This window comes from Acomys russatus, chromosome 15 (genome assembly GCF_903995435.1).
Source record: "Acomys russatus chromosome 15, mAcoRus1.1, whole genome shotgun sequence".
NCBI classification, from domain to species: domain Eukaryota; kingdom Metazoa; phylum Chordata; class Mammalia; order Rodentia; family Muridae; genus Acomys; species Acomys russatus.
The window spans coordinates 42,570,493-42,581,951 of NC_067151.1; positions in this window are offsets into that span (position 1 = coordinate 42,570,493).

Here is an 11,459-nt window from a genome sequence, read left to right on the forward strand (position 1 = left end):
GTGAGGCAGAAGAACGGCTGTTAGTTTTGAGGTGCTGGGCTATGAGAGACCATATCTCAAAAATAAAGTGTACATACATATGTACACACATACGTATACACTATTAGTATCTTCTAAGAAATGACTACCTTGGGCTGGAGAGATGGCTCAGCGGTTAAGAGCACTGACTGCTCTTCCAGAGGTCATGAGTTCAATTCCCAGCAACCACATGGTGGCTCACAACCATCTACGATGTGATCTGATACTCTTCTGGCCTGCAAGTGTACATGCAGGCAGAGCATTGTATACACAATAATAAATAATTTAAAAAAAAAGAAATGATTACCTTTAAAAAGGACAAGAATAATCAGTTTATTTTCAAGAAATATTCACAGAAAATTTTTAATTTTTATATAAGTAATTTATTCAGATTACATCTCAGTTGTTATCCCCTCACTTGTATCTTCCCATTCTCTCCTCCCTCTCTCTTTCATCCTCTTCTCCTCCCCTAGGCCTGTGACAGAAGTGCACTTCCTCCCCCACTATAAGATTACAGCCTATCAGGTCTCTTCCTGGTAGCCTGCTTCCCCTTCCTCTGAGTGTCACCAGGTCTCCCCACCAATGCGAAGTGGTCAAATAGGGGCCACCACAGTTCTTGTCTGAGTCAGTCCCTGCTCTCCACACAATTGTGGAGAATGTGCTGTCCATTGCCCAGATCTGGATAGGGGTTCTAGGTCTACTGCATGCATTGTCCTTGGTTGGTACAGTAGTTTGAGCTGACTTCCTGCGTCCAGATCTGCCAGCCTTAATGGTCTTCTTGTAGGTTTCTAGGACTCTCTGGATAACTTCTGTTTCCTCATTCTTCCTTGCCTCTTTCACTTAGAGTCCCAATAATGAAAATATTTTAAGTTGCTTAAGTATGTGAATTTTGTCATAATTTCTGCATAGAGCATAGGATTTATTCCATATCACAGTCATATAATTTATCATAACATATATACTTTCTCTTTAAAATTTGTCAGAGCTTAATGAGAGACTCCCTATATATTTTTTAAAAAATACATTTTCTGGTCTGAAAACTAGAATAATTGGTTTTCTCAAAATTCATTAGATGTGTATCTCTGAGCAAGATAATTCAATTGCCCCTCTTTTAGTTATACGAATTAAAAATTCAGTTAGCTTTTTTACTCTGGACTTAAAGCACTAAGCTAGCTTTATAAAAGTTAGGGATGAAGATTATAACAATATAGAGATCTTAGTTCTTTCATAATTTCTATCAAGGAAAAAATGATTTAAAAAAAAAAAACCAGCATTCTATAAGGCTCAGTATTTTCTAAGGAGTAAAAACCTATGCTCATGCTTTACTAGCTGACTATAATATTTGCTTGTTAATTTTACTGATCTTAGTATTTTTAATTGGCCATTAAAAGTGTGTTCATTTAATAACTAAAATTAATTGAGCATTATTAGTTAAAATGGTCTTCTTATGCATAGTTTAGTACACCAATAACATAACAGTCTAAAGTTTTTATATTGCAAAAACATATTTTTACGTGTGTGTGTGTATGTGCCAGTACACATTTTTGTGTGGGCTCATGTGCACATGGATGCAGAGGCCATAGGACAATCTCAGGTGTTCCTCAGTTGCCAGTCCTCTCACTGGCCTAATACTCACCCATTAAACTTAAGTCATCTGCTCAGCCAGCCCTGAGAACTTACCCTTCTCCAGTTCCCCGAACCTGGAATGTAAAGCGTACACTGCTACACTCACGTTTTTAACATGTGCTCACAAGGCAAGCACTTTCCCAGTAAAAGCCTTGGTTTTAAACAGTACTTTCATATAATTTGACTTGATAGAGCAAAAATCTTCAATAGTCAGCTTAATCTCCTTTTGCCTAAATCATTAGACAGATAACGTTCAATCATATTCAAATTTGAAACACCTTAGTTAGCTGTGCCTTATAGTATAACTCCTTTAAATTATAGCAGTTACAGAATATATAGACACTTTCCCCCTTTCAATTTGTCTTCTACTGAAATCAAATGTAAAAGTTTATGACTCTTAGCAGCAGTGATTCTGCTGGAAATATATATCGTTATATGTGATTTAGAGACTGTCACACAGTACACTACATGTCACCCAATGTGTAAGTTTTCCAGGGATCTTGCATAGACCCTTAAAAAAAATAAAACTATGAGGAATGTCAAGCATCAAATTCTGTTAATTTTCTTTTTTTTTTCTTTTCTTTTTTTTTTTTTTGTTTCTTCGAGACAGGGTTTCTCTGTGTAGCCTTGGCTGTCCTGGACTCACTTTGTAGACCAGGCTGGCCTCGAACTCAAAGCGATCCGCCTGCTTCTGCCTCCCGAGTGCTGGGATTAAAGGCGTGCGCCACCACGCCCGGCAGTTAATTTTCAAATAGGAGACATGTCTGATAATTTTTTCCATAGGTATATCTTCTTTTATCATTCACCTTTGAACCTGATGCAAACTGTTCCTCATTCTCTTTTAACAGTCACTAATTTTTTGTAGTCTAAACCATGTGTTGAATGTAACATCTTTCATAAAAGCCTAGGTTTTATATGCATTAAATACCAGCTCAAATCAATGAAAGTAATTGAAACATGTGTGCTTTAAAAATAAAACCAGTGCCCTCCATTCCTATTAGTAAGCAAATTGTTTTCTTGATTAATAGTCAACACTGGCCCAGCCTTAAAGTGCTTGTTGGAAATACAGTGAAAAGAGGTAATTAGGCTTCATGTGTCAAATTGTTCAGTTTAGATTTTCTTTGTTAATGCAAAAACACAAACTTACCTCAAAAGGAATGAGAAAATTTATTCTGGAGCCAATTTGAATGGCCATGAACCAGGAATACAAATCCAGATTCCTCTACATGCCATGTTCCAACCTGGCAATGGTTCCTGAAGTTGTGTAATAACTGTACCTAGGAAGTCATAAATCAAGGTGTTTTCCAAATAAGCTGTTGAGTTAATGAAATAGCAAAGCTGGCCCAGTCTGTGATATATGCCTCAGATATGATCTGATGACATTCTTGAAATTACAAAAAAAGATTTTTTTTGCTGGGGGCTAGAGGGATGGCTCACAGATTAAGAGCACTGGCTGCTCTTCCAAAGGTCCTGAGTTCAATTCCTAGCAACCACATGGTGGCTCACAACCATCTAGAAGGAGATCTGGTGCCCTCTTCTGGCCTGTAGGCAGAGCACTGTATACATAATAAATCTCAAAAAAAAAAAAAAAAAAAAAAAAAAAAAGTGACAAAAATGGGGGAGGCATGGTGAAAGTAAGAGACGAACTGTCTTTTAAAAAGAACGGGATCAAGAAGATGAGGAGAGGGACCAGAGGTGGTAGGAGAGATGAGTATGATCAAAATTAATTGTTGATCCAAAAACAACTTTCATCTCACAAGAGAGAACTTATTCTGGAGCCTAATGTGAGTGACTACTGTGCCTGAGAACACTGATTCGGGTTTCCCCGAATACTATACTTCAACATGGTGATAATTTCATGAAGATTTACATTAACAGTACAAAGAAACTCATAAGACTTTTCAAGTATGTCAGTGAAAACACTAGGTAGGTGGATTACAGCAAGGTTTTTCTTTTCTGAGAACTTATACTCACAATACACAGGTATGAAATTGTCTAAATATATATGTAAACCACAAAGGCGGGCAATGAATGGCTGTTTGGCCCCAGACCTGCAACATAACCACAGAAGTTTTAAATAGAGTTGTAGAATCTTTAACACAAGAGTGTTTTTTTTCTGAGAAGAGAAAACGTCTGTTCAGACATCACATTTTGTGCCCCATGGCCCTGGGAAGGCTCATTTCCTAGATTTTTTTTTTATATAGATAAGTAAACAAAGTTAGGACAAAGACTTGGTAAAGCTGCTAAAGAAGAAATCCCTGGACCACATCAAATCCAGCCACAGTGATCTGAGTCGATTTTTTTCTGTCTTATATGTCTGACATGTTTGTGACATATAATAGAACTATTATAGCAAAAGTTAAAAGAACCAATAACAAAAATTAAAACATAAAAGTGGTAGATAAGGGAAGCACAGTTTAACCAGCTAAGCCCCATATAGTGTTTCCCATCTATCTATGTGTCTTGTACTCTATGAAATATTTCATATGGGGATAATTAATATATTTTTAACTTTTCTCTTTGCCTGTTTGATTTCATGACTGTAGCTTCATATGGAATATCTAGGTTTCCCCTTTTTATAAAAATAGGGTTTTCTCATTTAATATATCCTGATTACAGTTTTCCTCCCTCTACTGCCAGTTGCTCCCCACCTCCCCATTTGAATCTACTCTCTTTCTGTCTTTCCTTAGAAAACAGGCTTCTACAGGATAATAAAAATATAATACAATAAAACAGAACAAGATAAAACAAGAAACGACACACCAGAATTTAGACCAAACAAACAAGGAAAAGATCCCAAGAAAAGGCACAAGAATCAGAGACCCACTCGTTTGCATACTCAGAAGTCCCATAAGAACACTAAACTGGAAGCCATAGCACATATATAAAGGGCCTGGTGCAGACGAGTGCAGACCCTGTGCATTTTGCCACAATCTCGGTGAGTTCATATGAGCTTTCATCATGTAGAGTTAGAGGGCCTTGTTCTGATGGCCTTCATCTCCTCTGGCTCTTATACTTTCTGCCTCCTCTTCCACAGATTCCCTGAGCTCTGAGGGGAGGGATTTAGTGAAGACATGTCCCAAGTGTCCCTTAGTGTCCCAAGAGGAAGTCAATAGAATGAGTGAAAGGATATTTGGTTTTACCCTAGGTCCCCGGGCTACCTAGTCTCAGGTTCCTGGTCACCCTAGCAGTGTCAGATATCCCTTCTATCTTGCGGAGTGGACCTTAAGCCAAATCAATTATTGGTTCGTTATTCCCATAAGCTTTGTGCCACCACTAAATTAGTACATCTTTCAGGCAGGGCACCATCATAAATCAAGAGTTTGTGGCTGGCTTGGTGCTTACATTTCTCCTTGGGGAGCATGCAGAGTACCTTTCTGTGGCAGACACTGGAACATAGGTGTAAAGACTTTGTAGGCACCATGTTCAAGGAGCTGTGGAGGTGTCATCTTCAGCAGTGGGCCCTTGCTGTCAGTTTGTGGAGAGCAACTTACAGTCTTGGCCACAGCCCGGGTTGTTTTGGGGACTTCCTTGGGCAAACAGTTGGATTAGATGTAACCCAATCCCTAGACTGGAAGTTTTATTTCGTATTAAGAGATGGCCAGTTGGGTCTCTGTCTTGCCCATTTGGAGGTTTCACTTAGATCATCTTCGTATATGTGTCTGTATTAGGAAGTTGCCACTGTATTAGGTTTCCAGGCTACCCCTGCTATGGCCCTTAATTTTAGCTCTCCCTCCTCATTTTCCCTCATCCTCCCTGCCCCCTTCTCTCCCCACTTGATACCCCATTCCAGTCCCCCATTCATTTTTATCTATCCATTTCCTTGTCCTCATGAGATCTAGCTGTTCCCTCTAGTTCCTTCCTCTATACCCAACTCCTGCGATATTATAGATTGTAGCTTTGTTATCACTGACTTAACAGCTAATGTCCCAAGTGTAAAAGAATACATAACCATATTTCTCTTTCTGGGTCTGGCTACTTCACTTGGGTTGATTTTATCTAGTTCTATAGTTTACCTGTAAATGTCATGATTTCATTCTTTTAAAGGCTGAATAATACTGCAATGTGTGAACGTCCCATATTTTCTTTATCTATTCTGTTGAGGCACATGTAGGTTGTTTCCAATTTCTGGTTATGAATGGAGAGCAGCAGTGAACATGGATGAGCAAGTGTCTCTGTGGTAGAATGAGGCATCCCCGAGGATATGCCCAAGAGAGGTGTGGCTAGATCCTGAGGTAGAGCAAGTCTCATCTTCTTGAGGAACCGCCACACTGATTTCCAAAGTGGTTGTACAAGTTTGTGCTCCCAACAGCAAAGGATAAGTGCTCCACTTTGGAGTACCTAGTCTTAATATTAGGAAATATTAGTCATTCATATCTAAGTTATAGCTCTTACTTGTAGATGATCATTTTATCTGTTGATATATGTCAGCAGACTGGGGAATTCTCTTAATCTTTTAGGGATTTTTGACTCAGGTAAAGCCTTAGCCTGGTTACAGAAAGGAATTTTAGGGTGTGCCAGTATGAACCAGAGATAGGCATATTAAACCATATACAGCAGATAGTTTTGTCAGATCCCAATAAACACTACAAATAACAGATCATTTATATCATAAGATATCTAATAACCATGATCCTAGTAAGTTGTTAAAACTGAGGAAGCTGATAAAGCCAGAAGCCAAGAGCATCTGTCACACAAAGGAGTTAGGTCCTGCCTGTGACTGCTGTACAGCGACGGTCCTGGTGAGAGTCCTCAAAAACTGAAGTTCTTTTTTTTCTTTTTCTTTTCCTTGTTTTTCAAGACAGGGTTTCTCCTGTAGTCCTGGCTATCCTGGACTCACTTTGTAGACCAGGCTGGCCTCAAACTTATAGCTATCTGCTTGCTTCTGCCTTCCAAGCTGGGATTAAAGGCGTGCGCCACCACACCTGGCCCCAAGTCTTATTTCTTATAATCAGAAAGGGAACTAGAACTCTAATAAGGGTTACTTGTAACTTTTGTCCTCATATTGTTAAAGTAAAAATATTTAATTTTTAACCCTGGCTACTGTAAATACTCTTTTAACCAAGGACCATGGACTTTTCAGGCATTTAGAATCTGGTTATTTTCTGTTTAATTTGGAAGAAAAGAGCCAACCCAAATCTCTGAGTATCGCATGAGACAATAGAGTTAAAGTTGCTTAAAGGTAGCCAGATGTCTGGGTATGCCATAGGGCAGCGCTACATCCAGCATAGTTCCAGGGACAGACTTGACTGGGGTGGCCAGGGAAATGCACACACAGAAACACACAGGGTTGGTGGACTAGGCTCTCTGTAGGAGAAACCACACAATCCTATTTGTTTATATGGAGTTGAACAGGAAGTGGGGTTATTTCATACAACTAGAGGAAAAGGAGGCAGGGTTCACGGTACAAGCAGGAGCAAGGGGACAGGTTTAGATGATCTTAGTAGGAGCAGTCTCTGTAGAGGCCATAAATATTTGTCTAGGAGGAAGCTATGGCAGACATTTTCTGCACACACTAGCAAGATCCACACATGAATCTGAGGAAAGCTTTGCCCTTTCCTCTAAACCATCACCCCAGAGGAGGGAGTCTTTGCCATTTACCCTTGATTGGAGGCCAGGATCCTTCACATGGCTGTGCACATGTCAGCAGCACACTTTCACTCATGGCTTCACACATGCAGGCCTTCCTACAATAAGGCTTATTAAAATAATTGTGTGTGTGTGTGTGTGTGTGTGTGTGTGTGTGTCTTAAAAAGTAGTAGAAACATAGTCCAATTGCTTGGACCCAGTAAAAATTTCCTCTTTTTTGAAATGCAAATCAAAACGACTCTGAGATTCCATCTTACACCCATCAGAATGGCTAAGATAAAAAAATTCAAGTGACACCACATGCTGGCGAGGATGTGGAGAAAGAGGAACACTCCTTCATTGCTGGTGGGAATGCAAACTAGTATAACCACTTTGGAAATCTATTTGGCACTATCTCATGAAACTGGGAATAGGGCTTCCTCAAGACCCAGCTATTCCACTCCTTGGAATATACCCAGAAGGTGCTCCAGCACACAAGAAAATTTGCTCAACCATGTTCATAGCAGCCTTGTTCATAATAGCCAGAACATGGAAACAGCCTAAGTGTCCCTCAGAAGAATGGATAAAGAAACTGTGGTACAAGGCCGGGCGTGGTGGCGCACGCCTTTAATCCCAGCACTCGGGAGGCAGAGGCAGGCGGATCGCTGTGAGTTCGAGGCCAGCCTGGTCTACAAAGTGAGTCCAGGATGGCCAAGGCTACACAGAGAAACCCTGTCTCGAAAAACCAAAAAACAAAACAAAACAAAACAAAAAAACTGTGGTACATTTATACTATGGAATACTACTCAGCTATTAAAAACAAGGAATTCCCAAAATTTGTGGACAAATGGACTAACTAGAAATGATCATAATGAGTGAGTTAACCCAGAAGCAGAAAGACTCAAATGGTATATACTCACTTATATCTGGACACTAGCCCAAGGGGCATGTCCCACGAAAGCCTTCACTTACCAGGAAAGTGGGATAGAGGTGAGGACATTCTATTGGGACCCTAGGTGAGAGGAGTATGGGAGATTGGGGAAATAGAAGGATCCAGAGGGTCCTAGAAATCTATAAGAAGAACACTATGATGGGTGGATCTGGGCCCAAGGGTTCTGCTCAAGCTATGGCACCAACCAAGGACAATACATGCAGTAAGCATCAAACCCCTACCCAGATCTAGCCAATGGACAGGACATTCTCCACAGTTAAGTGGAAAGTGGGGGCTGACTTTCACACGAACTCTGGTATTCCCTAGATGGGGAGGCCCAGTGGCACTCAGAGGAAGGATAGCAGACTACCAAGAAGAGACTTGATATCCTAAGATCATATACAGGGGGAGGAGATCCTCCTCAGTCACAGTCACAGGGGAGGGGAATAGGGTGAAAGTGGAAGGGAGGGAGGAATGAGAAGATACAAGGGATGGGATAACAATTGAGATGTAATATAAATATTATCAATAAAAAGAAAGAAAATTTTTCTCTTTTTCTTAGTAGAAAGAATTTTGTTTCTGGCTGTAAGAATTTGGATTCAAAATAGCAGACAGAATGGAATCCTTTTGGGGAGGTTTTTAAGTAGTTTTTGCCAATTTAAATGCTTTCTGTGGGTGCCGGTGTGTATGTACACCACATGCATGCAAATACAGCGCTGCTGCAGCCAAGAGGGGTACTCCCATGCCTGGGATCTTCTACTAGCTGGAAGGGAGGGGAGCGGAGGGGAGGGAAGGGTGGGTAGGGTGGGCAGAGGAGGGACGGGTGGTGAGCCACTTAAGGTGGATCCTGGCATCTAAACCCAGGCCCTCTGCAGGAACAGTAAGCACTCTCAACCACTGAACCATCTCCCCACCCTACCCCCCCCCCCAATTTAAAATCTACAGTTTACAAGCCAAATTCTACTGAACAAAGAATTCTCTTATGGAGGTTACACTTAGCAATTCTCTTAGTTACTGTTCTGTTGCTGTGAATAGAATCATGACCAAGGAAACTTGTAAAGGGGCCTTAATTGGGGGCTTACAGTTTCCCCGAGTGAGTCCATGACCACCTTTCCAGGGAGCGTGGCAGCAGGGAGGCAGACATGGTGCAGTAGTTAGAGCTTACATTGGATCCACAAACTGAAGGCAGAGAGAGACAGAGACAGAGTCTGGGCCTGGTGTGGGCTTTTGAAACCTCAGTCCACCAATTAGGAGCCAAACACTCAAGTATATTAAGCCTACACGGGGACCATCACTCAGATACCACAGCGATAGTAGAATATACTTGACTCCCTTAAATATGAAAGTTTAAGTAAGGTTGGTACCTTATTTGTACCTCCACTTAAGCCAAGATCAGTATTATTTTATCATTTAGATATATTACCAACAAAATCCCCAAGTATCTTACAATATTTTTAAAATATCTTAAAAGTTAGAATGGGGCTGGAGAGATGGCTCAGCAGTTAAGAGCACTGGCTGCTCTTCCAAAGGTCCTGAGTTCAATTCCCAGCAACCACATGGTGGCTCTCAGCCATCTATCATGAGATCTGGTGCCCAGTTCTTACAAGGAGATAAACATGTTTTCCATAAAAGAGTAGCTCTCAATTTTAGAGAAGTCAGTGAGAATGCCATTGTTTAACCAGTTCAGAGGACTAGAGCTCAGAGGTTCAGTGAAAATTTGTACAGTAGGCCAAATAGACTTAAAATACATTTTACACAAAATTAAGTATTTTTCCATTATAATATATACCAGTAATATAAAATCTAGCAGGAACAAACCATGAAATTATTTGTTTTGTTTTTCGAGACAGGGTTTCTCACTTTGTAGAACAGACTGGCCTCGAACTCACAGTGATCCACATGCCTTTGCCTCCTGAGGTGCTGGGATTAAAGGCGTGTGCCACCATGCCTGGCTAAACTATGGAATTATTATTAATAATTATTTATTATTATTATTAGTAGTAGTAGTAGCAGCAGCAGCAGCAGCAGTAGTAGTGATTATTTTGGTTTTCAAAAGTTTCTCTGTGTAGTCCTAACTGTCCTGGAACTTGCTCTGTAGACCAGGCTGGCCTTGAAATCATAGAGATCTGTAAAAGTAACTTTTATTTGCCTTATTTGTCATCTGCTAACCTAGGCTTGGACCTGGAAGCTTCTAGCCTCCATGAGTGTTTTCAGCCTCTGAGACTTACTGCTGAAGGAGCTCACCCTTGCTTGTTCTGAGCTCTGGGCTGGCTGCTTCAACTCAGCTGTTTTGGCTCAAACTCCTCTTCAAGCTGACTGACTTCAGCTGGCTTTTTTCTCAGCCTCTGAGTTGCTCTGCTTGGCCTCCACACTAACTCTAGCAATTTGTTCTAATCTTCTCTCTTCACTTGAGTCTAGCTTGTTCTGTCTTCAATCTCTCTCTCTCTCTCTCTCTCTCTCTCTCTCTCTCTCTCTCTCTCTCTCTCTCTCTCTCATTCTCCCTTAAGTAGCTTCCCTTTCCTCTCTGTTCTTGTGAGAGTTGGGTGTATCCTATTCTGCCAAATCTTTCTCTAATTCTGTCAGTGTTTTGACCACTCAATTGTCACTTTCAAACAAGGACACTTCCTTCTACAAGCTAACTTTACCTTCATTGTTTGGGATTAAAGATGTGAACCACCACACCCAGACCTAAGCTTTTCTTTACCTCAAACTTGCTCAATACCAGGCTGGCCTGGTGTAGATCTGCTTGCACTTGTCTCCTGGGATTAAAGGCATGTGCCACCATGACCCAAAAAGTCTGTATTCCAGCTGGATCACACAGACCTAGATGGCCAGGATGGCCAAGGCTACACAGAGAAACCCTGTTTTGAAAAACCAAAAAAAAAAAAATTAATAATAATAATAATAATAATAATAATAATAATAATAATAAATAAAAGTCTCATGATCCGTAATTGTAGTTAAAATCACACCACTATCATATTTTAACTAACATTCACAGTGTTTTTATAATATACTTTGGCCTTCTTTAATAATTTTTTCCCTTTTTAAAAAAATTTTTTTTCATTTGGAACAATCTTTTTTTTTGGTTTTTCGAGACAGGGTTTCTCTATGTAGCCTTGGCCGTCCTGATTTGCAACAATCTTTACCTTAAGACAAAATATTACTTTACCATAGACAACCCTTTCTGGAGATTCCAATCAGTGCAGCTTCTATCATTACATCTTCAGGGCCAACACTAACTAGATCAGGGGCAGGAGGCTGTGGCTGGGAGAGGTAAGACAGGAAAGACAAGCTGTGGAGCATCAAACGCAAA